This window comes from Protopterus annectens, chromosome 16.part0, assembly GCF_019279795.1.
Source record: "Protopterus annectens isolate FY-2018-M chromosome 16.part0, PAN1.0, whole genome shotgun sequence".
Taxonomy (NCBI): Eukaryota; Metazoa; Chordata; order Ceratodontiformes; family Protopteridae; genus Protopterus; species Protopterus annectens.
The window spans coordinates 281,612,891-281,640,616 of NC_056750.1; the positions used below are offsets into that span (position 1 = coordinate 281,612,891).

Below are 27,726 nucleotides of genomic sequence, written 5' to 3' on the forward strand. Positions count from 1 at the left end.
TCTTGCTCTAAACTTTGTATATAGTTTTATGATATTTACTGTTAAATGAATAAAATATCTTCTATGTCTACTTCTTGTTTTTATTTTATGTAACAATTACTTATTGTCTGTTTGTATCTGTCTTGGAGCTTTTCTCCTCGGGCCTCTACTGAAAATGGACATATATCCAGCTAGACTAGCCCAGTCAACAAATGTAAAATAAATAAATAAATAAATGTTTGTTTTACTTGGATCGCTTGTCTGTGTACTTAATTAAGGATTTTCGACTGAAAACAGACTGCCTACCTTGCTTGGATTACTTTCGAATACTTAGTAATTCTGTACAATTATATATTTTTTATTATTATTTTTTTTTTTACTTAAGACGAGTTTAAGTTCGCTACTTCTACTACTTTTGTCTGATATGATTAATATACAGTTATTAACTAGAGATATATGGACTGAAAATCTTCCACACAGAGAAGTTTCTTACACTGTTTTGTTTTTGGACCCACTACACTTGTTTAGTGGGCTGTTTTGAGACTTCGGGGATACCACAGAGATTACTTGTTTTTTTTTTTAATACAAAAATATGCTGACTCGAGGAGCATATGCCTGATTTACAGTGCTGGTAAGAATTAACAGCTTTGGTATACAGGCTGGAAGTAGAGCTATCTTTGGCAGGAGATCCCATATGTTACAAATACTAGAACAGTGACATGGAAGGGCATCTGTATATACGGATACAGAACTTTAACTTCTCTACTGCAAAAGGAAAGCTAGTTAGTATTTTGTGCAACAGATTTTCCACCTTTGTAGTTGAATGGCCAAGTAATTAGGGGTAATTGGCAATAATTGACAATAAACATATAGCTGCGGCCATTTAAATCATCTGATGTCTCTGTGTTTCATTAATGTAATAATGGTGATGGTCAAATGTTATATATAATGTGCGGAACTAGTAACACAATTTATTATTCATGGTTCAATTTATTACCATTCAATAGCAGTTACAGGTAAGTGAACTTGGTCAATTGTGGCTTGATTGTCAGTTTAGTAAAGGGTAAGGAGAGCTGTGCCAGTCTCGGACAAACACTGAAGCACAACATTCTCCCTCCAATCCCTGCCCTTCTAACTGAAAATCAGAGTCAGAAAGAGGGCACTCTTTTTCTTTTTCTGCTAAAGGAGGAGATTAATTCCCTAACAAATTCCAGCAAGTCTTTCCTGTCCATAGAAACTGACACAGGGGAAGCCAACTTTTTAATTTCTTCTTTTTACCTCCTGGGGAACTTCCTGGAAAAGACTGACCCAAGGCAGGCACACTGTCCTAGGAATCAAGCATACTTTCACAGTTATGTGGTAGATCTTCACCCTCCACTTCTCCTGAGACTAACAAGGGTGGTTCTCTCTTGCCCGCAGAGAACATCTGCAAAGGATGAGTCTAACTCCTGGTTTTCAGTGGCTGTAGGTGCTAAACCAGAGGGACCAGGAGTGAAGCAAGGTATGAAGTCCAGCAACAGCAGAGCTACCCATCAGTGGCTGAGGCAGAGAAAGAGCCGACTTGATGCTCAAAGACTTCCTACTTTCTTTTTATTGTGGACAGGGGAGGGAAGAACCAAGGAGACTGGAAACTACTCCATCGGTTCAGCCAAGAAGGAAGCCTTGATAATGGGTAGAGTAGCCTGGAAGAGTTGATAAACCTTATGACAAAAAAAGCGATTTTGAGGTAAGAAAACACACACTGAAAAAGCAGAAGGGCCTTTCCCTTCTTCTTCTTTGTCTTTCCGCTTTTTCCCGGTAAGGGGTCGCCACAGTGGAACTCCGGTCCGCTAATGATTGGCAGTAGATTTTTACAAAACGCCGAGGTGCCAGCTCGACGCCCAACCTTCAATGAAGGCATGCCCATTTACACACGCATGTCTTTCGAACATTACCCAACAGCAGGGAGGACATGCAGACTCCCCACAGAAGGCACTCCCAAGCCAAGCCGAGAATCAAACGGGAGAACCTCCTGCTGTGAGGTAACAATGCTACCGCTGTACCACCGCGAAATACTCAGAAAGGCCTTTCCCTAACTCATAAAAATCTGCAATATATGTAGAAACAAAGTAAAAAAAATAGCTTTTACAGTTTGTTCACAGAAGCATTCACAAATAAAAATCCTCTGACAAGTAATGAAAGTCTAGGAAAATTAATCATCCTAGCTCAAAAAACAGTAGTTTTCCTGAAAAAAAAAAAAAAAAGGAGTAAAAATGTAGTGGAAGGTTTTCCCTAGTAGTAAAATTTATATGCCCAACAACTGTCAGTACCACAAAGCCCACAGATGGAGCTCATGTCAATGGTAATAAAGCTCTGAAGTTTTTAGAGCTCTGCTGGACCTCTTAGCAGTTAGGGTGCATAGAAGGTGCCCTTAAGTTTTGAAAAGCTGGACAGTTGGTAATATTTCTGGCAGGTTATTACACTAATAGCTTAAGCTATTGCAACAATAATGTTGAACATCAGCTGACAGTATTTCATCTCTTGTCACTTGCAGTCTGCTACAGATAGTAGTACAAAGGAGTCAGCCTTTTATCAAGATGGCTACCTAAAGTCTGGCATATACTGTTTGGCCTTCACCAACAGGCTTCCTGTGCTGGCCTCTGATTTGCTATGACCTTGACAAGATCGCTAACCAATTGGCAACATCAGACTACCTACAGAACATCTGCCTCTGCAGGTGAGTCCAGTGAATGCAGTCCTTCTATTTCCTGTGCTTTTACCAGTCAGCATTAGTCCACTGCTCACTACCACCTTTTGTGTAGTCCAGCTCCACTGCCAGCAATTCACTACTTCTTTCTGAGTGCAACACATGGTAATCCCACTCTGCTTATGTGTAGCTACATTAGGGTTTTATAGCTTTGTTTAGAAAGTAATGACAGTAAAAATTAGGAGCACTAAGAAGTGTAATGTTGTACTGGAACACGGCTGATTAGCTCCGCTTAGGCTCCTCTTGTTTCCTCTGGTCACAGTTACTCACCTCTTTTCCTAGCTCAGCAACACTGAATGGTGTGCTGGCTAGGCCTCCTTTAGCACGGTTTGAAGCTGTGTTATCCCCTGCTCCTGCAAACATTTTCAAGCTTTACTGAATTCAGCAGTGAAATGTTTTATATAGCTTTAATCTCTGTCAGTGCCCGCTTGAGACAGTCAATTAACTTGCTGTGACTCTTAAAGTACAAGTAGATCACAACCCGCAATTATCACATTAATAACAATGTCCAAAGCATGCAATCAGTTGTGAGGGATTTGGGCACCCAGGTTGATAGGAACCTGACTTTTGACCACCATGTTGCTTCCGTTGTACAGAAAGCTTTCTAAGTGGCCCATCTCATAAGTAAGGGTACCTCATCCAGGGACAAGGAGGTCATAACATCCCTGTATTCTTCCCTTATAAGGGCCATTACTGAGTACAACGCCCTGTTTGGCATGTACCTGACAAAGCACATGCAGCAGCTGGAGAGACCACAGAGGTTCCTCACCAGGAGAATCCATGAGCTCAAAAATCTACCATACACAAAGACATACGCAGATAGCCTAAAACCCTATCCCTCTACTCAGTTTCATACAAACTCCTCAGAGATGACCTCTGTCTGGAATACAAGGTGATCTCGGACCCTGCCTTGATGGGACTGCTGCATATCCGCAAGTCAAGCTTCAATCGAGTAACCTGCACGCATGGCCTCAACCTGGTCTGTGACATCAACAGGACTTGTTAACGTGACAGATTTGTGTCCCAGAGACTCCTCCATCTGTGGAACAGACTCCTTCTCCACGTCAAGCATAGTACCTCTTTACCCCTTTTTAAGTGCAACCTGGATAACTAGATGGGGAAACAGAAAATACATTGCTGGGATTCCACCCGTGTCCCTGCTGGACAGGGGAATCAAGTGCTGACTTGTCGAAACATGGGCTAAACTCTTGGCTAGGCTTATAAGGGCCTCAGGGCCAATAGCCTACTAACTTCCTATGATCCTATACATGACAAACTTTAGATCCTGTTCCCATGACTCAGAATAAACTCTAGGAAGAGCTGTATTTACCTACATAAACAGCACTTGAGTACTTCAGACCCATAAAAATAGTCGCCAGACAAACTGCAAGGAAAAACAACTGAGCTGAAATGTCTGATATGTTTTGCAAGTACGGTGAACCTTATGGTACTGGGTTACATATTCCTTATAATTCGTGCAACAGAATGTACTAAATTGGTAGCATATATAGAATGGCTCAAAATAAGACTCTATGAACTGGTTATTAATGTCAGGTGTTTACACTGTGTTCCTTCCTGGTTCTTTGGTATGGTTTTTGCTGGCATAGATACATGCATGCTTGCATATATAATCCTTTTTGACAGCTTCTTTTAGTACTATGAAAACACACACATAAGAAGCTCCAGATTTTAAACTGTCACACCATAAATATTAATGGCTCTGAAGAGGCTTTTGAGTGTAAAGAATAGCCTTTGTAAACGACTGACTTTGTACTGTTAATATTTTGCCAGTACAATGATGAATAATTTTAATGTTTGGAGTTTGGAAAAGAGGAATGCCTTTGTGCTGCCGACATCTATAATGTATGAGAAGAAAGCTACCTGCCTGTGTGCCTATTATTATTATTACCACCATTTTATAATACCTATAAAATCAAAGCACTGAAAGAGACTGAAAAGTTCCTTCTGATATGAAAGTATTTAAGATATGATGCAAAAAATGTAGAACCAGAGAAACCATCAAGAGACAGCACACATGGCGGGGCTATATAATACAGTCAATGATTTATTGTAAGTAAAAAGTGAGCGCTTTTGTGTTGTTCAACCAACGCTTCATCAGACATTAAAAACCAAACATTCATTAAAAACATTTAAAATTGTGGTGTACCAATCAGAATGTTAACACATATATACGTCATGAACCTAAATATGAGCAAATTAATTAAAATCAGCAAAGTATGTTTGTGTAAATACCTTGTATAACAGAAAAGTTTACACATAGATATATAAAAGCCATTAAACCAAAGATACATCGCATGGCCAACAGACGAGAACAAAGCAGATAAAATATTAAATAAAGACATAACATATCAAATTGCATTTCATAGTCATCCTTGAAATCTGAAACACCTACCTAAATGAAGTAAACATTCAAAACAAACATGTTGTCACTCAGGTTAACATCGCTGGTATAAGCAGCTCAAACTTCCTGTTTGGATCAAGCCAATCAAACAATAATGTTTAAAAGCACATGATTTTTGCCCTTATACCACAAATCACTTAAAATAAGGCATTCAAGACAATGAGATATGTGAAATTAAGTATTGCTATAACATAAATACAAAAACTGCAGTTTAATAGCCTACAAGCATGTCAAATATAAAACCATTTAAGCTGCAAGATATATTGCATATCTGACAAAAAAAACAATTGAGATGTTAACTAAGACATACACATGAAATAATATTTCGTCGTCATCACTGGGGTCTAAAAAAGATGTTGACATCTACCTAAGTAAAGCAAAACTTATTTAAAACATTCAGAGCAGAGATGTTGTTGCTCGAGTTAACATTACTGACATAACTCAAACTTCTAATTTGGATGAAGCCAATCAAATAATGATGTTTAAGGCACATGATCATTGCACTTATACCATGAATCACTTGAATGAAAACATACAAAACAATGAAATATATAAAATAAAATATAGTAAAGATGTTACTAAAGTATAAACAGCTGCAATTTATAGTCTATAAGCACATGAAAGGCACTACATACAGAAGACTAATAAAGCTTAAAAAATCATCACTTAAAGAACCTGAATGCTGTTTTTCAGGTTGCAAAATTTTAAAAAATGTGGAAAAGTAGGCATCAGTCCTAAATATGAAAAGACCACATAGCAAACTAATCAAAATATCAATGTAAATGTGCAAAAACATAACAGGACTATAAGATACAGAAAGAAAAACAGAACCAAGAAAGCTGAACAGAGATGGATTATAAAATTACAAGCAGACAGACAACATGGTCTTAATGATAGTGTCTCTCTGAAACCATTCTTAAAGGACAGACCACTCACACACTATTCATTTTTATTTATTTACTTTATTTTATTTTACATTTGTTTACTAGGAAGGTCCAACTGGGCTAGTAGCCCGTTTTCAGTGGCGGCCTAGGGAGAAAAGCTCCATACAGTATAACAGGTTCAAACAGAAGACATAGCATAGTAGAATGTTAGTTAAGCATAATAAGTTGCATGCATAATTATACACGATTAAAAAAAATCAAAAGTATTATACATGATTAAACATAGGTTTGTATAGTATCATAAGTTTTATGCATCAGTGGATTATACAAGCAGTGATTAACAAATACCAGTACTCATATACATGGTTTCAAGTAGTGGATTCAAGGAAGGAAGACATGATTGTAATTTAAAATGTAGTTAGGACTAGTAGAAAGTTAGGTAAGGGTATTGGTGGAGTGAGAGAGGAAGTAGCCTGTATGCACTGATCAGAGGAAATAGAGTGGGTAGGATGGGGCCATGTCTTACATCATCCTGGGGTAGTGCAGGAGCATAGCCACTTGTTGTATAAGTGTTCTTTGAGCAGAGGTTTGAATTTGGTGGTAGGGGTAGTGTTGTTTACATGTTGGGATATGGAGTTCCAGGTTTTTGCTATTTGGTTAGAAAACAGGGAGTCACCAAAGCTATTATTGGCTTTGTTGACTTTAACTAGCAGTTTATTGGATAAGTGAAGCGTATGGTAGGTAAAGTGAGGCTGGATTAGATTTTTGATGGAAGGACAGTTATCGGGTTGGTGTATAATGGTGTGGGCAACAGTACGTTGGTTGAGTGATAGTAGGTGTGGTAGTTCAAGCCAATTTAACTGTTTTAAGGCAGTGCAGTGGTGTGTTCGGCTGGGGAGGTTGGTAGCAAATTTAGCTATTTTGTGATAGCAGGCCTCTAGTTTGGTAAGATCAGATTTCCTAAAGTTAGTGAAAATAGGGGAGGCATACATTAAAGTAGATAGTAGGTATGCTTTGGCAATAGATTGTCTTGTGGTAGGGGGTGAGAAATGTTTTGGTTCTATACAGTGAATCAAGTTTAATGTGGAACTTTTTTATGGAGCGTGCTATGTGTTTGTCATATTTTAGTGAGTTATCAAAAGTGACTCCTAGTAATTTGGTATTATCAACAGGTTTGATTTTTGTACTATCGGAGGGAAGGATGTGGAAGGGGGTGGGGGGGTAAGGTTCTGTTATTAATGAAAAGCATAAGTTTTGTCTTGTTTGGGTTTCAAATAAGTTTATTTTCTGTTAGATATTGCTCTATGTCAGAAAAGGCCTTTTGGGTACTAGTTCTGAGTTTGGGGAGGGTAGGAGCTGAGAAGATGATGGTGGAGTCATCTGCATATTGGACAGTTGTGGCATGTTCAGAGTTCTAAGTTTACTGGTAAAGATGGAGAAGAGTAGGGGGCCTAGGATGGAGCCTTGTGAGACTCCAACACAGACAGGAAGGAGGGTTGAGAGTTCTTCCTGCCATTTGACTACTTGTTGACATTCAGACAGATAACTATGAAACCATGAAATAGCAGAGCAGGAAAGGTTAGTGGCCGATAGTTCATATAGTAGTTTTTGATGGAAGGCAGTGTCAAAAGCTTTTAACATATCTAGGAAAGTTGCTGATACATGGTTGCTACTGTTTTTTACCTGGTTGACAGAATTACTGAAGTTAAGGAGGGCGGTAGTGGTGCTATATTTAGGTCTAAAACCATGTTGGGAGCTAGACAGGATGTTGTTTAGTAGTAGGTGGGTCATTACTTGTGAGTGTATGCATTCTTCTAGAATATTGCTTGGGGGGGTAGTATGGCAATTGACCTGAAGTTGTTAATTCTGTGGATGTTCCTCCTTTGTGTAGAGGGATTATGTGGGATATTTTCCAGAGCTTAGGGATGTATTGTTCGGAGATGGAGCGGTTAATGAGTATGGAGACTGGGTATGAAATAGAGCTGCTGCTAATTTTAGAAACTCGGGGGGGGGGGGTAGCTGGTCTGCGGCAAGTGTTGTTGGTTTTAGTTTGAGGTGGAGTTTTTTTATGTGGCTAGTTTGTATGGGCTTAAGATACAGTGGAGTTCTGAGTGGTAGAATTACTGGGAATAGTTAGTGGAGTGCTATTATTATTGTTTAGGAGGGACTGTATGGAGCTTATGAAGTGAGGGTTAAATTGGCCTGCTGTGCTGTCTGTGGAAGTGGAAAGGTTTGGGATGGGGGTGGTGGTTTGTCCTGGGTTTAAGAGTTGCTTAATAGTGGCCTAGAATTTTTGAGGGTTGTTTTGATGTTTTTGCTGGAATAGTGTGTAGTATGATTTTTTTTTGTTGTTCTGAATATGTATTTTGGTTAGGTTTCTTACTTGGCATACTATTACAGGGAAGCTTGGGTTCCCGAGTTTTGTTTCATCTTGTTTTCATTTATTAGCTATTTAGCTGTTTACATACTTTAATCTTTCTGACATATTACTTTGATTATTCACCAATACATTCTCTCTAGATATGCATACAATCAATCCTCTGTTTTCATTGTTGTGTGATATCTCATAGTTCTTTTATGTTTTTGCACATTTACATTGATATTTTGATTAGTTTGCTATGTGTTGTTTTCATATTTAGGACTGATGCCTACTTTTACACATTTTTTTAATTTTGCAGTCTGAAAAACCAGCATCCAGGTTCTTTAGCTGATGATTTTTTTAAGCTTTATTAGTCTTATGTATGGAGTGTCTTTCATGTGCTTGTAGGCTATTAAACTGTAGTTGTTTATACTTTAGTAACATCTTTGCTATATTTTATTTTATATTTGTTGTATAAGTGCAATGATCACATGCCTTGTGCATCGTTATTTGACTTGCTTCATCCAAATGGGAAGTTTGAGTTGCTTATATCAGCGATGTTAGCTCGAGTGACAACATCTCTGCTCTGAATGCTTTAAATAATTTTTGCTTTATTTCAACGATGACGATGTAATAAAACAAGTACCAAAAAGTGTATCAGTGACCAACTAAGAACACAAATATAAAAATAACACCAAATACGCTGCTTCAAGCACCAACAAATAATAAGTCCCCCAGGTGGTCAGGTACTAAGAAACACTTCTTTAATAAAAATACTCGTATTTAGCGCTTTCATCCACATCAAGTGGACTTCATCAGAATACTTGTAAATAAAACACTTAGAGTTTATATAACATTTAACTTTGGCGCCAATTAATGGACCAATAGAAATGTAAGAACATTTTAAAGAAATACTACTATTCTAATTCCAATAGTCCATACATCTTCATCATGTATAAATCCATAAATGTTAACCCTCACTATAATATATGATAAAATCATGAATTCATTCTAAACATATACAAAAATGTATCTGTATGAAACATGTTTTAAAAAACCTTTGAAAAGCATTTATGACAAAGCTTTAAAAAATTCATGAAGCTATGTAGGTTGACCAAACAAATTTTGAACAATAATATAGTAACTGTAGTGAAATAAAGTTTTTTTAAAACAATAAAGAACTGATCCATAACAATTATAACAATTAACTTGTGTAATGCTTCATAGAATACTCAATCCTAACCTACAACAATTCATAAGCTGCATGGAGGATAGGCTTAACAGGGATATTATCATTCAGCCCTGGGGGTGTGGAAGCATCCAATAATAGCTGCCACTTTATTTCTTTCTCCTCCAATATAGCTTTGCTGTTTTCTCCCCTGGGGTTCATGTGTACCAGTTCTAATATACCAAATTTAAACACATGCTTTCCCCCTTAGTCTCTACATGTCTATACAAAGCATTATTATGATCCTTTTTCCTAATGTTATAAACATGGTCATAAATTCTGTTTTTCAAAAATCTGTCTGTTTTTCCTACATAAAAACCCGAACACTGCATGCACTTAGCTAAATAAATCACGTTTGGAATTGCAGTTGCCCTGTTTAAATATGACTGTAGACCTATTAACATTATCTAATGTGATTTTGTTCACTTCATATATATAACTACATTGATTGCAATGCCCACACTTGGCTATGTGTCCTACTTTTTTCTGTTTCCCCCTAATGTCTTCATATCTCTCAAAATTCCTTTTTAATTTCTTGTCTATTTTGTACACAAATGTAGGCTTGTCTTCTATAATGTGTATAATTTCCTCATCCGCCATTAAGATATCCCAACTATTACAAATCAAGCCTTTGACCTTATTAGCATATGGGTCATATTTCACTCTACATGCCCGGTTGTACTGGGAACAATTACTATCCTCCTGTTTGATGTTTACTAGCACACAATCACTTCCTAGTAAAGGCTTATATTTTTTCCCCATTCACTAATGACGTATCTAGTAATGTCATTAATTAAACCACTAGGATATCTTCTCTCAAAATATAGGGTTCCTATATAGTGCACTTCTTTTATCATATCACTGTAGCAGGATGTCATCCTAGCTGCTCTTATACATTGGCCTTTCAGTATATTTCGCATCAGCTTCCTAGGATGATTACTATTATAGTCTAAATAACTGTTGCTAAATGTACCTTTCCTAGAAATGTGTGACTTAAATCCTACCACAGTGTTTTCTACATATGTATCCAAGTAAGCAATGGCTTCTTTGTTAATACTGTACGTAAATTTAAGAAAACCACTGGTTCCGTTTAAATAATTTAGGCCATCCTATGCTATAAAAATATTGTCCAGGAACCTCGTATATAATCTAATGTGATCATAATGTGTGCAGTTAAATACATATTCTTCTTCCCAGTCTAACATAACAAGGTTGGCAAAAATGGGGGCACACATCACCCCCATAGCCACCCCTTTTATCTGCTTATAGCATTCCCATTCATAGTAGATGAAATTATTCTCCAACACTAATGACATGCAATCAACTATAAGACAAGTCCTGTCCCAATCATAACCTGCATGTTTTTTAATACTGTTACTAAAACTTTCCAAACCCTCATGCTTAGGTATACAGGAATACAGATCTATTATGTCTACTGTAATAAATGTCAAGTCCTTATTCCATACTTTTGAATTCAATCTACTTAGAAAGTCCCATGAATCCTTTAGAATATGAGGGGTTCTTTTATATATGTGCTTTAACCAATAATCTATTGCCTCCCCTATAGGAAAAGTTTTTGATAAACTTCCTGATATAACTGGTCTAAAAGGGGGACTTTTTATATCCTTACGTACTTTTGGTATGCCTACTATAGTAGCAAACTTTCGGTATTCAACGTTCATATAATTATAGACATCAGATGTTATTCTATTTTCCAATAGATATTCCTCCAAGTAACTGTCAATGCGTCTGTACGCAATATTAATTTAATTCAGGGAAATTGTCTCATAGTTTCCTGACTATTGTAATATCTCAAACATTTTGTTGCTATATTCCAAGGAGTCATAAATTACAACTCCCCCTCCCTTATTGGGCTTCATAATCCTGATATTAGCATCTACTTTTAATTGTCTCAATGTAGAGGTTTCATCCACTGCTAAATTATTTCTTAATTTGACATCCTTTAGGTCATTGGAAAGTTTATATAATTCTCTAGTAATTACGCTTTCGAATGTGGCTATACTAGGGTGTGTAGGTGGTACAAACGTACTCTTTTTCAGTAGTTTGTTAGACTTAGGGCAAGTTGTTTTCCCTTTAAAAAAATTGCCAAGTTTAACTTCCTTAGGAATAGTTTTAGTTCCACTAAGGTGCCAACCAAATCAAATTTGTATGTTGGAATGAATTCAAAGCCCCTAGAAAAAAGTCTAATGTGTTCCTTATCAATTGTTAAATTTGTATAAGTATACAAATTAAACTTACCCATACTACTTATAATGCCATCTTGGGAAGTGATCACAGGTGTTTCCATATTCTTTACCACTTCCATCCCTTCCTTTTTTGTTTGCTCCACTCCTGATTTGTCCATCTCCAATTCCCTTTGTCTTGGTACCAATTCTGTCCCCTTTTTAATTTTGGTGCTGTTTCCAGTCCTTCTGAAAATTCAACTTATTATTTGTCTGCCTATAGGGTCCTTCATTTGTACCAAAATTATTACTATCCTCTGTTTCTATCTCATGTGTATTAGTAGTTACACTTCCTTTGTTGTCTTTCCATGGGTAAACCTTATTACCTTTATACTGCTCCAAATCCCTACTTATTTTTTTGTTTTTCTTTTCAAATATTTTGTCTGCCCTACTTTCAACCTGTTTTAACAGCTGATAATATAATTTGTCCCACTGGGCAAATAATAGGTCTCTGGTACTAAGTGCATTCAATTCTTCAGTTTCTTCTAACAAATGACACGATCTCTCATCATTATGCTTCATTACTAGTCTCATAAAATCAAAGCCAAAGTTATCAAACATAGCTTCAAATTCTTGCTGCACACTTTCAGTTAACGTTAGACCCATAGGTGCTTTAAAAAACACAAATCTACTGGCACAATTCTTGGCTGGAGTGTGTGGAGTGCCTTCTGTGTGGAGTCTGCATGTCCTCCCCATGGTTGGGTGGGTGTTCGTGAAAATCTACTGCCAATCATTAGCGGACCGGAGTTCCGCTGTGGCGACCCCTAACCGGGAAAAGCCGAAAGACAAACAAACATACTTCTTTTAATATGCATTGTCTAACTGAATACCTTTAATAGTACCAAGTTTTTTACCCAATGCATACATCAAATCCCTTAAAGTTCTATTATTTTCACTGTCCTTCTTCCTGACAGGTTTGTCTGTAAAAGCATCAGTTCTTTTGCTTAAATTAAAATCAAATTCAGTATTAATTAACACATGAAAATTAGGATCGCCTTTATCACTATACGAGCCTCTGTGATCAACATTATTATTGATCGCTTTATAAGTAACAGTACCTTTGTCATTAACTACTGTAGAATATGTTCATAGTGGTCCAACAAATTTTGGATTGGCGCCTTTCCGCTGATATTCCTCCTCCGAAATGTCATGTAGTGAAAAGTCTAAAATCATCTCTTTTTCAGAGCTCCTACTCTAATTTAAGCTTCCAACAATCCTATGAGAGGCGGAAGCATCCATGGACACATTCGTGTTCGGTACGCCTCCTTGTCCGTTTGGTATTTCGAACGCCCCGTCACTTCCATTCTGAGTAAATGCTGGTCTAAAAATAGACTGTTCATGCTCAGTAGTATGTAGCGTGAAAAGTTCAATTAACATGGTGACTTCGCCTTTTAATATGGAAACTTCAGATTGAAGTTTGCACAAATTATCTCTCTTTACAGGGGAAAATATAAATGGAATGTCGTCCAACGAATCCATAGTGCTTGCAACGAAATAAAACAAGTACCAAAAAGCGTATCAGTGGGGCCTATATCATATATTCGAAATTCCAAAATATCGAACACCATATGTTCGAACTTGGAATTTCGAATACTGATAACACTGAACGCTCAGAATAGCGATTTTTTTTCCAGGGAAAAAATTTGCTGTTCCGAGAAACATACACACACAACACAAGCACACCAAAATAAATAAACCACACACATGCAGCTAACAAAACCCAACCCCACACTAAACCATGCATACATTACTAACTATTCACTTACCTTAACCCTCACTCTAACCCTAAGGTCCATAACTATCGCACACATACCCTACGAAACTATACACAACGTAATTAATACACACATACAGTTAACAAAACCCAACCCTACACTACACCATACATACATTACTAACTATCCACTTATCTTAACCCGTACCATAACTCTAAGATCTGTAACTCTCGTACCATAGTGGAGGAAAGAGCAAAGCCACGGAACGGCCCACGGAAATCTTGCCCTAGGTAAGATTTCAATGTTCTGGGGCTTCACTATTTTCATCATTTGATGTTGTGGGTTCGATGTTTTAAGGTTCGACATTTTACATCTTCGACGTTTTGATATAGACCCTATCAGTGACCAACTAAGAACACAAATATAAAAATAAAAATAACACCAAACATGCTGCTTCAAGCACAAACGAATAATAAGTCCCCCAGGCGGTCAAGTACTAAGAAACACTTCTTTAATAAAAAATACTCGTATTTAGTGCTTTCATCCACATCAAGTGGACTTCGATGACGACGAAATGTTATTTCATGTGTATGCCTTACTTAATATCTCAGTTGTTTCATTTGTTGGACATGCGATATATCTTACAGCTTAAATTTATTTATTATTTATTTATTTATTGACATTTGTTGACTGGGAAAGTCCACTGGATCAAAAGATCCATTTCAGTGGAGGCTCAGGGAGAAAAGCTCCAAAGAATACAGTAAACATTAAACAAAATTAATAAAAATTAAACAGTTAATAAAGATTTATACATAGCAAATTTTGGCAATTTAGACAAACAGTATATAATACGAGACAAAAGAAGGTAATTCCATAAGATTCTATATACTATACATTTATAGTCATACAGCACAGAAAGGTATTTACCTTTCTTAAGTTTATGAAGCAATTTGTGTGAATGTGCTGAATAGATTATCTTTTAAGGGAGTTTGTTCACATGATTGCAGATACATGTAAGGTTGTTAATGTAATGTTTTAATGCTGATCTATAAGTTTTTGTAGAGTCTAGTTGAGTAATTGAGGGTGGGAGAGCATTCCAGCATTTGGCTGCAGTATGGGAAAAAAGGCAATGCCCAGCTCTCTGGTTAGGTTTGATTAAGCTTAGGAGTAGTTTATTAGAAGACCTAAGATTGTGGGATGGAGTATATGTATGTACCATGTCTTGAAGAGAAGGGCAGTAGTTTGGGTTATATAGTAGTTTGCGAGTAAGAGTGAGCTGAGTGTAATATAGGTAATGGGGGAATTCAAGCCAATTTACAGTTTTAATGGCTAGGCAGTGATGTGTTTGAGTTGGCATACTGATGGCAAACTTTGCTATTTTGTAGTAACATGACTGTACTTTAGTCATAAGTGATGTATGTAGGTTTGGGAAAATGGGACTTCCGTAGAGAAGGGAAGGGAGAAGTAGACTGTTAGCAAGTTTTGTTTTGGTAGACATATTCAGGAATATTTTATGCCTGTAGAGCTTCCCTAGCTTGAAGTGGGTCTTTTTGATTGTACTGAGTATGTGGATTCTTGTGAAGAGTGAGTAAAAAGAGATTAAGGCTGCCAGCCTAGCCAGATAGAATTTTGCAGATAATTCTGTCATTTGTAAATATGAATGTAAACTACAGGCTTGTTGTCTTAAATGTAAATAAATACTGCTACATGTGGAACTGGAAATAAATGTGACAACAGTGCACTCTACTGACCAAAGTAAAGCAGGTGGTGACCCTTTGATGTAGACAGTGGTGCACAAGGGTCTAGATGAAGAAATCCTTCCTATTGTTTTAACCAAGAGTTAAATTGCTAGATTTAAACATGCAAATGTATTTTTATTGCTCTGTTTTCTGACCAGTTGCAAGATAACAAAAGGAGATGTTAAGAATGTAAATGCAGTTTCTGTTAGCCTGGGAACCCAGGGAAGTGTGAAGAATGATGTAATGTGTAGCATGGGAACCCCAGGAAAGTGTGAAGAATGATGTAATGTGAATCAGAACTGCAATTTCAATTTAAACAGAGAGAACCAGGGAGGATTAAGTATTTTTGTCTTGACCATCCAACTCAGCAGCACTCTGCCTGTTTCTATAAGTAAGTTTATCTTAGATTTATGTTTTCTCTTAGAAATAGCTAGGAACTAGAAAGATTAGACTAAGTGTTTTTCTGTGATGTCAGAACTGTACTACTGAATTATTTTAAGTATTTATCTGTGATCTCTGAACTCCTGACTAGCACTGTGTAGTAAGAAGCATTGTCTTGTGGTTTTATTTATTATTAAATATTTTAAAACCTTTCAACTGTGGCTGTTTTGTGTAGAGATAATTTAAGCTCTAGAGTACATTGCATACTTATAGTGATTACTGTACCAAGTCACTCCAATAAGTCTTGACTGTTTAGCTATACTACCAATTAGATAATAACATTGCACAGTAATAATTGGACACCCTATTAAGGGCCTTTGAATAGCTGATAAATATTAGCTGGGTAGTGGCAGTGATTTCTACCGTATAGTCTGGGTAAAAGGGGCACAGCTGGAGAACATGTGCCAGCCTTCCCCAGAAGTGTCTGTGTGGTTGTATGAACTCTTATCTCAAACTGTGTGTGTCAGCTACTTGGGCAGGGACACGAAGCACTGGTTGGACAGAGAGGGTGCTGGAGATTTTAGCTTGCCCAGCTGTCTGAGATTTGGACCCTATAGCTGTGCCAGTGGGAAGTCTTATTGGGGACCTGGAGAGCAAGGGAGCGACCAGCCCCGGACTGACTGGGATCTCTGCGTGCTCTTACGGGAAATTACACTTTACTGTGTGTATTTGTTATCCTTTCTTCATATATGAGACACCCTCTCTGGTGTTAGTGGTGAGGATTGAGGCTCCTTGATTGCTGGACCAGGTCATGGGTGTCACATATTAATTATTTGGCAGCGGTGGGATATCCACTTCACATATTAATTGGTTGGCAAATACTAATTGGCTTGTAGTGGTGTGGGTAGAGTGAATTCCTGTAGCTTGTGTACAGTGAGCTTTGAAGGTGTTTTGTACTCTAAAACAGCCATGCAGTGAATACTCAGATTTCAGATCAGAATTGTTTTATTTCTTTTGTTAGCTTAGTTACTCAGGGTGAGCAGGCAGCATGTCAGCAGAGGAGTATGAAAAGCTGACAAGGAGCCAGCTGGCGGATATGTCCCAGGCTAGGGGACTGGTGCATGGAAACCTGACTAAGGCAGACCTGATTGCAGCCTTGGTTACAGCTGCATCAGAAAACAGCAACCAGGAGGACAGTCATACTGGCAGTGGAGATGTAATACCCTCAGAGAATGGCCGGCTCAACCTTTCTGCAGAGGACTTAAAAATCCATCTAGAGCTAAAGAGAATTGAGCTGGAGGCTAGGTCATTTGGAGATAAAAGCTGACGAAAAGGAGAGGCAGAGGAGGCATGAGAGAGAAATGCTGACTCTTTGCCAGAGTCATGGAGGTAATGGGGAAGGGAGTAATTGGACCCCAGAAGCACCACAGGTCAGTAAATTTCTTCCGCAGTTTAAAGAGGGGGATAATTTTGATAGTTTCATTCATATGTTTGAGAGGGTATGCAAACAGTATAGTGTTGACCAAAGGCTCTGGGTACGGTTCCTGACCCCCTTACTCCATGGTAAAGCTGTAACTGTATTGTCTAAAATGTCTGACGTTGCATGTTTTGATTATACTGCTGTAAAAATTTGTCTATTAGAGTTTTTTGACCTAACACCTAAGACTTATAGGAAAAAGTTTTGTGAGCACAGATGCAAGGCAGATGAAAGTGTGTATGAAAATGTTGCTGAACTGAGCACTTATTTCCAAAGGTAGGTGAGTGGATGTCAGGTCATCACTTTTGAAGGGCTGGCAGACTTTCTGGTGTGGGAACAAGCCCTTAGCACTTTGCCTGAGGACATAAGGATCTGGTTAGCTGATAGACAATGTGTTACTTCAGATGAGTTGGGGAAGAACAGAGACCTATACCTGGCAAGCAGGGCAGCTCTGCACAGGAAGGGGACTCCCAGTACTGTTCATGGGTCTAAAGGAACCCATGGTGGGCAGCACAGACTGCCCCAACAAAATCTGCCAGTAGCAGGGGAAGCCAAGAGTCCAAGTACATGTCCAGGAGCTAGGGTTAAATGTTTTGAATGCAACCAGTGGGGCCATGTGGCAATCAGGTATCCACGCAGGCAAGGTGGGGAACAAAAGGTGAGGGAGCCAGTAAGTGGGAAAGACAAAATGCCAATAGTAGGTTGTCTTGAGACAACAGGGGTACTAAACTACTATCCTGCAGATGTCCTGAAAGGGAAGGATTTGTATGAGGCAGTACCATGTGCTTATGCAGTTACAAGCAGTCAGGTTAGGAGACAAGCATGTGGGTCTGGTAGCCTGGGGGGAAACCCAGACAGACTGCATATTAACAGCCAGGACTGGTGAGGTGGTTACTTCAGGGAGGGAGCTACTCTGTAGCAGTGAGCCTGAATGTGAGACACAGCTGCTTGGGGGTACTGATGGTCTCTTGGACAGAGTGACTGCAAAGGTAGAGGTGAGTAGTAGTACCCAGGCTGACAGTGAGGCACCACTGTCAGAAGATGTCAGGCCTCCTGTGGAAGGGGAGCTGGGAAGGGTTACAAGGAGAGAGTTGAGACAGGTTCAGCTCTCAGACCCTACACTGCAAGGCCTGAGGCAGGTAGCTAGGGAGGCACCTGATTCTCAAGGAAATGGGGAATCTGTATACTGGGACAAAGGGTTAGTATACAGAGAGTGGACCCCTGAGGGAGGGCTAGAAGGTGGGAGAGTACAGCAATTGGTAGTGCCTATAGCCTACTGTCTGGCGCTTCTAGCCATACCCCATGATATTCCCTTTGCAGGTCATATGGGCATAAAATGTACAAAGAGGCATATTATGCAGAACTTCTATTGGCCTGGAATTTCCAGAGATGTAACAGGGTACTGCAGGACCTGTGAGCAGTGCGAAAAGGTAGGCAAGGCAGGAGACAAAGTGAGAGCTCATTTGATGCCTTTGCCTGTGATTGAGGAGCCATTTCAGAGAGTATCTATGGATATTGTCGATCCTCTGAGTACCCCAAGTTCCACAGGGAAAAAGTATATCCTAGTGGTAGTGGATTATGCTACTCGATACCCTGAGGTAGTGGCTTTGTCCTCCACTGAGGCAGAGAAGGTGGCAAATGCTTTGTTAGAGATTTTCAGCAGAGTAGGCTTCCCAAAAGAAATACTGACTGACAGAGGTGCCAATTTCATGTCAGACCTGCTGGCTTGTCTGTGGAAGTCCTGTGGGGTGAAGCACATGAAGACCACCCCCTACCATCCCCAGACTAACGGACTTATTGAGAGGTTAAACTCTACAATCAAGTCCATGCTATAGGCATTTGCAGATCAGTTTAAGAGGGAGTGGGACAAATATTTGCTCCATCTGTTGTTTGTTTACAGAGAGGTTCCCCAGGAATCCATAGGATTTTCACCCTTTGAGTTGCTGTATGGGCATAGGGTGAGGGGACCTCTAGATTTAATTTGAGATGAGTGGGAAGGTGATTGCGTGTCTCACAAGGAGTCTGTTGTGGCATACGTCCTAAACTTCAGGACAAGGCTCAGGGAACTCATGAGCTTGGCCCAGGAGAATCTGGAAGAAGCCCAACAACAGAAAAAGGTGTGGTATGACAGGAATGCTCAAGCTGGAGAGTATGCTGTGGGGCAGCAGGTAATGGTTCTCATTCCAGTCAGACACAACAAGCTGCAAACAGCTTGGGAGGGACCCTACAAGGTGGTAAGAAAGGTACGTGATGTTAATTACATGGTGGAACTGCTAGGCAGAAGGTAGGGGAACAAATTGTACCATGTTAACATGATGAAACCTTACCATGATAGGGAGGCCCTTGTGCTGAGCATTTGCAGTGGATTGCAAGAGAAGTCTGAGGGAGATCTGGGGACTGATCTCCTCAGTGAGGCTTGGACTGACACCTCAGTGGAAGGGGTAGCAATGTCCCAGCAGCTATCTCCTATCCAGGTTCGAGAAATCCGAGCAGTGTTGCAGGAATTTGGGGACATGTTCACTAGGAAACCAGGGTGCACCCACCTGGAACAGCACCAGGTGGATACAGGACCCCAAAGGCTTATTAGGCAGGCCCCTTACAGAGTGCATGAGAGAGTCAGACGGACTCTGAGGGAGGAGGCACAGGAAATGTTGGAACTAGAGGTGATTCAAGAGTCAAACTGTCTCTGGGCCTCCCCAGTGGTGCTGGTGCCAAAGAAGGATGGCAGCACCAGGTTCTGTGTGGACTACAGGAAATTAAATAGTCACACAGAGTCAGATGCTTACCCCATGCCTAGGACAGATGAGGCCCTAGAGCAGCGGGGTGGGGCTAAGTATCTTACAACCATTGATCTTACCAAGGGTTACTGGCAGGTGCCCTTGACTCCCAGTGCTAGAGAGAAGTTAGCCTTTGTCACTCCTTTTGGCTTGTATGAGTTCACAAAGATGCCCTTCGGGATAAAGAATGCCCCAGTGACTTTCCATAGACTGGTAGATCATATCCTAGCAGGAACAGGAGGGTTTACCCTTGCTTACCTAGATGATATTGCCATCTACAGCCATTCCTGTCCAGAGCACCTTCAGCATGTCAGGGAGGTGCTGTACAGACTACACAGGGCAGGGTTGACCATCAAGCAGAGCAAATGTCAGGTGGGTATGGCAGAGGTCTCCTACCTAGGACACAGAGTGGGGTGTGGTAAGATAAGGCCAGAACCGGCCAAAGTAGATGCCATTCAGGCATGGCCTGCACCTGTTACTAAAAAGCAGGAGAGGGCATTTTTAGGGACAGCAGGGTACTACAGAAAGTTTGTCCCCAGTACCATGGCTACACCCCTCATAGACCTGACAAGGAAGAACAGGCCAGATAAGGTAGTGTGGAACCCAGCATGTGAGCAGGCATTGCAGAAGCTTAAAGAAGCTTTGGGAGGACCCCCTGTGTTAGCCAGCCCAGATTACAGCAAATAATTTGTTGTGCAGGTGGATGCTTCAAACCATGGGGTGGGGGCTGTACTTAGCCAGATTTCTTCAGAGTGAGAAGAGCACCCAGTGGTTTATCTCCATCGTAGGCTCCAACCCAGGGAGGAATGCTATGCAGCTGTAAAAAAGGAATGTCTAGCCATAGTGTGGGCACTGCAGAAACTTCAGCCTTATCTGTATGGAAGGGAAATCACTGTTATGACAGATCATAACCCCCTAACATGGTTAAACAGAGCCAGCCAGCAAAATGCCAAGTTGCTACGATGGAGCCTGGGGTTGCAAGCATATATGTCAGTGCAGCACAGCAGTGGGAGTAGCAATGCCAATGCAGATGGGCTCTCAAGTCGGGGAATGGGGTAGGTATACTCAGATAGACCTGACCCTCTCAAGCAGCGTTTCTCAAGGGTCACTTGAAAAACTAGCTTGAGTTCTCCAGGGGGGGGGGGGATATGTGAAGAGTGGGTAAAGAGAGATGAAGGCTGCCAGCCTAGCCAGATAGAATTTTGCAGATAATTCTGTAATTTGTAAATATGAATGTAAACTACAGGCTTGTTGTCTTAAATGTAAAGAAATACTATTACATGTGGAACTGGAAATAAATGTGACAACAGTGCACTCTACTGACCAAAGTAAAGCCTGTGGTGACCCTTTGATGTAGACAGTGGTGCCGAAGGGTCTGCATGAAGAAAGTCTTCCTATTGTTTTAACCAAGAGTTAAATTGCTAGATTTAAACATGCAAATGTATTTTTATTGCTCTGTTTTCTGACCAGTTGCAAGGTAACAAAAGGAGATGTTAAGAATGTAAATGCAGTTTCTGTTAGCCTGGGAACCCAGGGAAGTGTGGAGAATGATGCAATGTGTAGCATGGGAACCCCACGAAAGTGTGAAGAATGATGTAATGTGAATCAGAACTGCAATTTCAATTTAAACAGAGAGAACCAGGGAGGATTAAGCATTTTTGTCTTGACCATCCAACTCAGCAGCACTCTGCCTGTTTCTATAAGTAAGTTTATCTTAGACTTGTGTTTTCTCTTAGACTAATCTTTCTAGTTCCTAGCTATTTCCAAGTGTTTTTCTGTGATGTCAGAACTGTACTACTGAATTATTTTAAGTATTTTCTCTGTGATCTCTGAACTCTTGACTAGCACTGTGTAGTAAGAAACATTGTCTTGTGCTTTTATTATTTTTTATTAAATATTTTAAAAACTTTCAAATGTGGCTGTTTTGTGTAGAGATAATTTAAGCTCTAGAGTACATTGCATATTTATAGTGATTACTGTACCAAGTCACTCCAATAAGCCTTGACTGTTTAGTTATACTACCAATTGGAAAATAATACTGCACAGTAATAATTGGACACCCTTTTAAGGGCCCTTGGGTAGCTGATAAATATTAGCTGGGTGGTGGCAGTGATTTCTACTGTATAGTCTGGTTAAAAGGGGCACAGCTGGAGAACCTGTGCCATCCTTCCCCAGAAGTGTCTGTGTGGTTGTATAAACTCTTATCTCAAAGTGTGTGTGTGTCAGCTACTAGGGCAGGGACACAAAGCACTGGTTGAACAGAGAGGGTGCTGGAGATTTTAGCTTGCCCAGCTAGCTGAGATCTGAACCCTATAGCTGTGCCAATGGGGAGGCTTATTGGGGACCTGGAGAGCAAGGGAGCAACCAGCCCCAGACTGACTGGGATCTCTGAGTGTTCTTAAGGGAAATTGCACTTCACTGTGTGTATATGTTATCTTTTCTTCATATATGAGACACCCTCTCTGGTATTAGTGGTGAGGATTGAGGCTCCTTGTTTGCTGGGCTAAGTGCATGGGCATCACAATTCTCAAAAGAGAGTTTGTCATCAATTGTTATGCCCAGTAGTTTTGCTGTTTTAACAAGCTCAATTTCAGTATTGTTTTATGAGAATATTTTAAAGTTAGGAGTTATGGGTTTAGAAGAGAACAGTAAAAATTTAGTTTCTTAGGGACTGAGTAGCAGTTGAGCATCACATAGCCATGATTCTATGGATGTAAATGCTTTTTGAGTTGAGGTGTAAAGTTCTCACAGGTTGTTAGAGGATGTGATTATGGTTGAATTGTCTGTGTATTGGATAAGGGTACTTTACTGGGATGCTTTATGCAGATTAACGAATATATTAAAAAGCAGAGGCCCAAGAATAGACCCTTGTGGAACTCCTGTGTTGTTGGTTAGGTACTCTGATAGTTTTGAAACCAAGTAATAGTATGTGAGGAGCAGCGTTAGAGACTCATGTTGTAACAGTAACTTGTGGTGTGACACTGTATCGAAAGCCATTGACAGGTCAAGCAAAATAACAGTAGTTAATAGATCAGCATCAAGAGGTTTGTTTAAAGTATTGGTAAATGATAGTAGGGCTGTGGTAGTGTTGTGTGCTGGCCGAAAACCGAGTTGTGTGGGTGACAGGAAGTTTTTATCAGTAATATGCTTTTTCTACACTTTTTGACAGAGGAGAAAGAATAGAGATATTGTAGGTAGGTAGTTGTAGAGGTCATTGGTGTTGCCATCCTTGTGGAGGGGAGTTATAATAGAGTTTTTCCAGAGTTGAGGGATGTATGATTCAGAGACAGATCGATTTATAAAAATGCTGACAGGGTAGGCTATAGCACTGGCAGCAAATCTTAGGTATTTGCTGGAAGTTGATCAGAAGAGGGGGAGGAATGCTTTAATTTTTTTTAGTAGTTTGTGCACTAGAGTGGTAGATACAGGTTGTATAGTAAAAGAGGGAGGGATTGGATTGCTATTGGTAGAAGCATATATATTGGGGGAGTTGGAGGGGGGCTAAGCATGGGGAATAGTAATTATTGTTTTCATACAATTTGGATTTGTGTTGACTTTTTGGGAGAAATCATTCACATGTTTTTGAATGGTGTCAATAAAATCAGAATTAAATGCTTGGGCAATCTCTTGTGGGTGTTTGTCAGGGAATGGTGTGAGATTGTGCTGACTTCCTTGATTGAGACGTGAGGAGACAGATTTCCAAAATAGTTTGGGATTGTTCCCTTGGGTAGAAAGTTTAATGGAGAAGTATTTATTTTATCTTGGATGACCTGTTTTTTTGGTACTATTGCAGAGTTGCCTAAATACGTGTTCATTTTGTGGAGTTCTGTTTTTCCACCATTCTGTCTAGGCTTTACCTGTAGAAGTAAGTAATTGTTTAGTTTGTTTTGTTAACCAAGGGGCATGGTTATTTTTGATTAATTTAGTACGTAAGGGGGGGGCAAGACTGTTACTAGTGTCAAGGAAGACCTTGTTAAAGTAGTTAACTGCATCATCTAATGATAGTATCATAGTTGGATTCCAATTGTGGGATTTTAGAATAACTATAAATGTTTGTTGGATTCCAATTGTGGGATTTTAGAATAACTATAAATGTTTGTTGGCTAAATTGGGTAAGGTTCCTGGATGTTTTAAGGGAATGTACTTTACCTATTTGTGTTGGGTTTCTTCGGGTAAAGGCAGGTAAATGATCACTAAATGTATTAGAAAGTGTTCCAGACTTGGCATATTTTGGAGGGTAGGAGACATGTATCCAGTCTAAGACACACTCATCTTTATTTATTTACCATACGCATTGGGTCTGTGATTAGTTGAGTGAACTTATACAGGATGAAGCTGTTTGAGGGGGAGTTAGAGATAAGAGTTTGCCAATTAATATTAGTATCACCAAGGAAGGATGATATTTTCATTTGATATATTATGGGACATCCAGTATAGGGGCTCTTCAAGAGTAGGTATGTTTTGACCAGGGGGATGCAAAGTGCAGCAATACATAGTTGTTTTTTGTTGTTGAAATGTAGATTAGCCAATAGTAGTTTTATATTTGAGAAGCTAGGAATGGGTTTGAAATATGGTGTAACAGATAAGGTGTCACTGCATATTAACGCAATGTCACATCCTTTTTTGTGGAGTCGATCTAGTCTAAGAATACTGAAACCAGGTAGGGTTATTTCTGTGTCGGATATATGGGGCTTTAGCCATGTTTCTGCAAGCGCTACCATGTCTAGGGAATAGTGAGCAAGCCAGGCTTGCAGTACCGTTATTTTGTTACAGATACTTCTTGCATTAATAGTTGTTATATAAAGGTTTTTGGTATTAGAAGAGTGGTTGTTGGTAGATGAGTTCAATGGTCCAGGATTGGGGTGAATGTCACCACACTGGGGAGGGACCTGAAAGTAGTTAAATAGGGAGGAGATGTGTCGGGATAATGAGAGAGGTCTGAAAAGGGGATGAAAATATATTGTCTGTTTGGTTATAGCAGCAAAGGATTTTAGGTTTGTCAGGTGACAGGTAAAGCAGTTAAACAGTGAAGGAGTGATGTGGGCAAAACTATGTATAGTAGTAGGATATTCTGTGTACATAGTGGGAGATTTCAGAGATGGGGAATAGTATGTGGTGTGGTGGGAGGCGGGATGGGAAAGACAACAGAGCGTGAATATAAGGGTAAGCATAATGGCGTAGTAAGTTAGGGTTGCGGTATAATACATGCTGAGCATGATGGAAGTAAAGAAGGTTACAGGAGGGATGGGAAGTAGTATATTAAGTGGGGTAATGGGAAAGGAGGATCAAGTAGGCGGACACAAGGGTGTGGGTTAGAGTAAAGTAGTGGGTGGAAGGTGGTAATTATGTAAAGTGTATGATTGGTTGCTAGAACAGAGGGAAGGGGGACAGGAAGTATAAATGGCTTTTATATCTGACATGCTTGTAGGCTATTAAACTGCAGTTTTTGTATTTATGTTATAGCAATATTTTTGCTATATTTCATTTCACATATTTCATTGTCTTGAATGCCTTATTTTAAATGATCTGTGGTATAAGTGCAAAGATCACGTGCTTTTAAACATTATTCTTTGATTGGCTTGATCCAAACAAGAAGTTTGAGCTCTTATACCAGCAATGTTAACCTGAGTAACAATAGGTTTGTTTTGAATGTTTTTTTACTTCATTTAGGTAGGTGTTATACCCTTTTTAGATTTCAATGATGATTATGAAATGCAATTTCATATGTTATGTCTTTATTTAATATTTTATCTGTTTTGTTCTCGTCTGTTGGATATGTGATGTATCTTACGGTTTAATAGCTTTTATATATCTATGTGTGAACTTTTCTGTTATGCAAGTTATACATATATAGTTTGTTGATTTCAATTAATGCGCTCAGATTTTGGTTACGTGACGCATGTAAGTGTTAACATTCTGATTGGTACACCACTATTTTAAATATTTTGAATGAATGTTTGTTTTTTATTGTCTGATGAAGTGTCGGTTGAAAAATGCAAAAGCGCTCACATTTTACTTACAATAAATTGTTGAATTTATTATACAACCCTGCCATGTATGCTGTCTCTTGATGGTCTCTACATTAGTTTTTTACCACTGAGACAACTTCATTCTTGCAGCGACTGGTTTTATTTTTTCATATGATGCAAAAATACTCCCCATCTTCTATTCTTCTTTTAAATATAGCATTCTGAAGGGTATTGCTAATCTGTTTATTTTGTTTATACTTTTTTTAACAGACACAAACCATTAATTATAAGCACCTCTTTTCTTGAGTGGTATAAGTACTTAGGTCTGTTTAAGTGAATTGTGATTCACACAGTATGCAAGTGAATGTTGATGAATCGAACCCAGGTTTTCAGCATAAAACAATTCTATCAGATATTGTGAAATTTCTCTTTAAACTCTCATTGCCTAAATCAGCTTAGTTCTTAAATTAAGCAAATATATTATCCCACTGGAAAAATGATTATATCACAGCTGACCAGATAAACTGCAATCTTTTTTTTTAATCAAAACACTTTTTATTGAAGAATTTCTAACAACATGATAAGATCATAATTACAAAAATTAATCTTGCATGTAATAATAATAGAAATTCTACTCCTAGAAAGATAAAAAATATTTACACTGTTTACAATAATTCTAAAGTGTACGATTGCAAAACATAAAGAGAAATCTTTTAAGTAATATTTTGGTAGAACTAGAAAAAAATTAAATGATATAAGAAATCTATATATTAATAAAACTGCGACTCCAAGGATAAACGGTTCACTCAAAAAATAAACATCAGCACAGGAGGAAAAGAGTAGAATCAACACACATTCCAGGGTAAAAACACTCTTTAATCACATACAAAATGTAACAAAACAAGGTAAGCACTTTCACAATATGTGCATTGCTTCATCAGACCATAGTAACCATAAGCCAACTGTCTCAATTTAAACACTAATCTTTTGATTAGTGAGCCAGTGATAGTCGACACTTCATTAATCAATGAAAACCAATAATAAAAAGCAATTAACATCACATCATTTTTTTATATATCATAAAATCTTATCCTCTATCACACTGACTCAGAATAAAACATATTGAGACATTTGTTCTGACATTTTTTACCAAGCGCCTAATATTTCAAACTCTTAGCTTTTAAAAAAATGGTTTTAATGGTACCTTACCATTCAGTCCCTTCTCTCTATCGGCTCTAAATCTAATTATCCATCTCACTTCAGCTATCTCAGTGTTATTACTAATGTCACCTTTCCGCAAACTCTCAGCTACCACTTCTAAAACCGTAAACTTAAAGGTGTGAATTTCATTATTCTTACCTACATGCTTAGATAATGCATTATTTAAGGATCTTATTCTGAAGCTATAAAGATGCTCATTAATGCAATTCCTAAGTGGTCTACCCGTTTTACCAATGTAAAATGAATTGCAGAGCTGACAAATCACAAGACAGACTACATGACAAGTGCCACGATCAGCTGTAGCCATAACTTTTAGCACCTGTCCAGTATCAGGGTGCACAAATTCAGCTTCTTTAAAAACGTTATTACATTAATTACAGGATCAAAGCAGTTTTGTGCCTATATTTGTTATATTTATTGATTTAGAGCTATTGTTGTCTTTCGAATATCATAACATCCTTTTAATATTCCTCTTATTTTTAAAGCTGAACCTCGGTGCCTCGCCTATTACTTCTTTGATAGTTGGATGGGTCACCAAAATGGGCCAATGCTTTCTAATAATGTTTGTAACAGGATCAACATTACT

General features: G+C 38.8%; 1 protein-coding gene across 2 annotated transcripts in view; it reads right to left on the reverse strand.

Annotated features, from left to right (window-relative positions):
• The window catches only part of LOC122790765 (Y+L amino acid transporter 2-like), a 1,821,102-nt gene that overhangs the window by 578,768 nt on the left and 1,214,608 nt on the right, over positions 1-27,726 (reverse strand). The window lies entirely within an intron of this gene.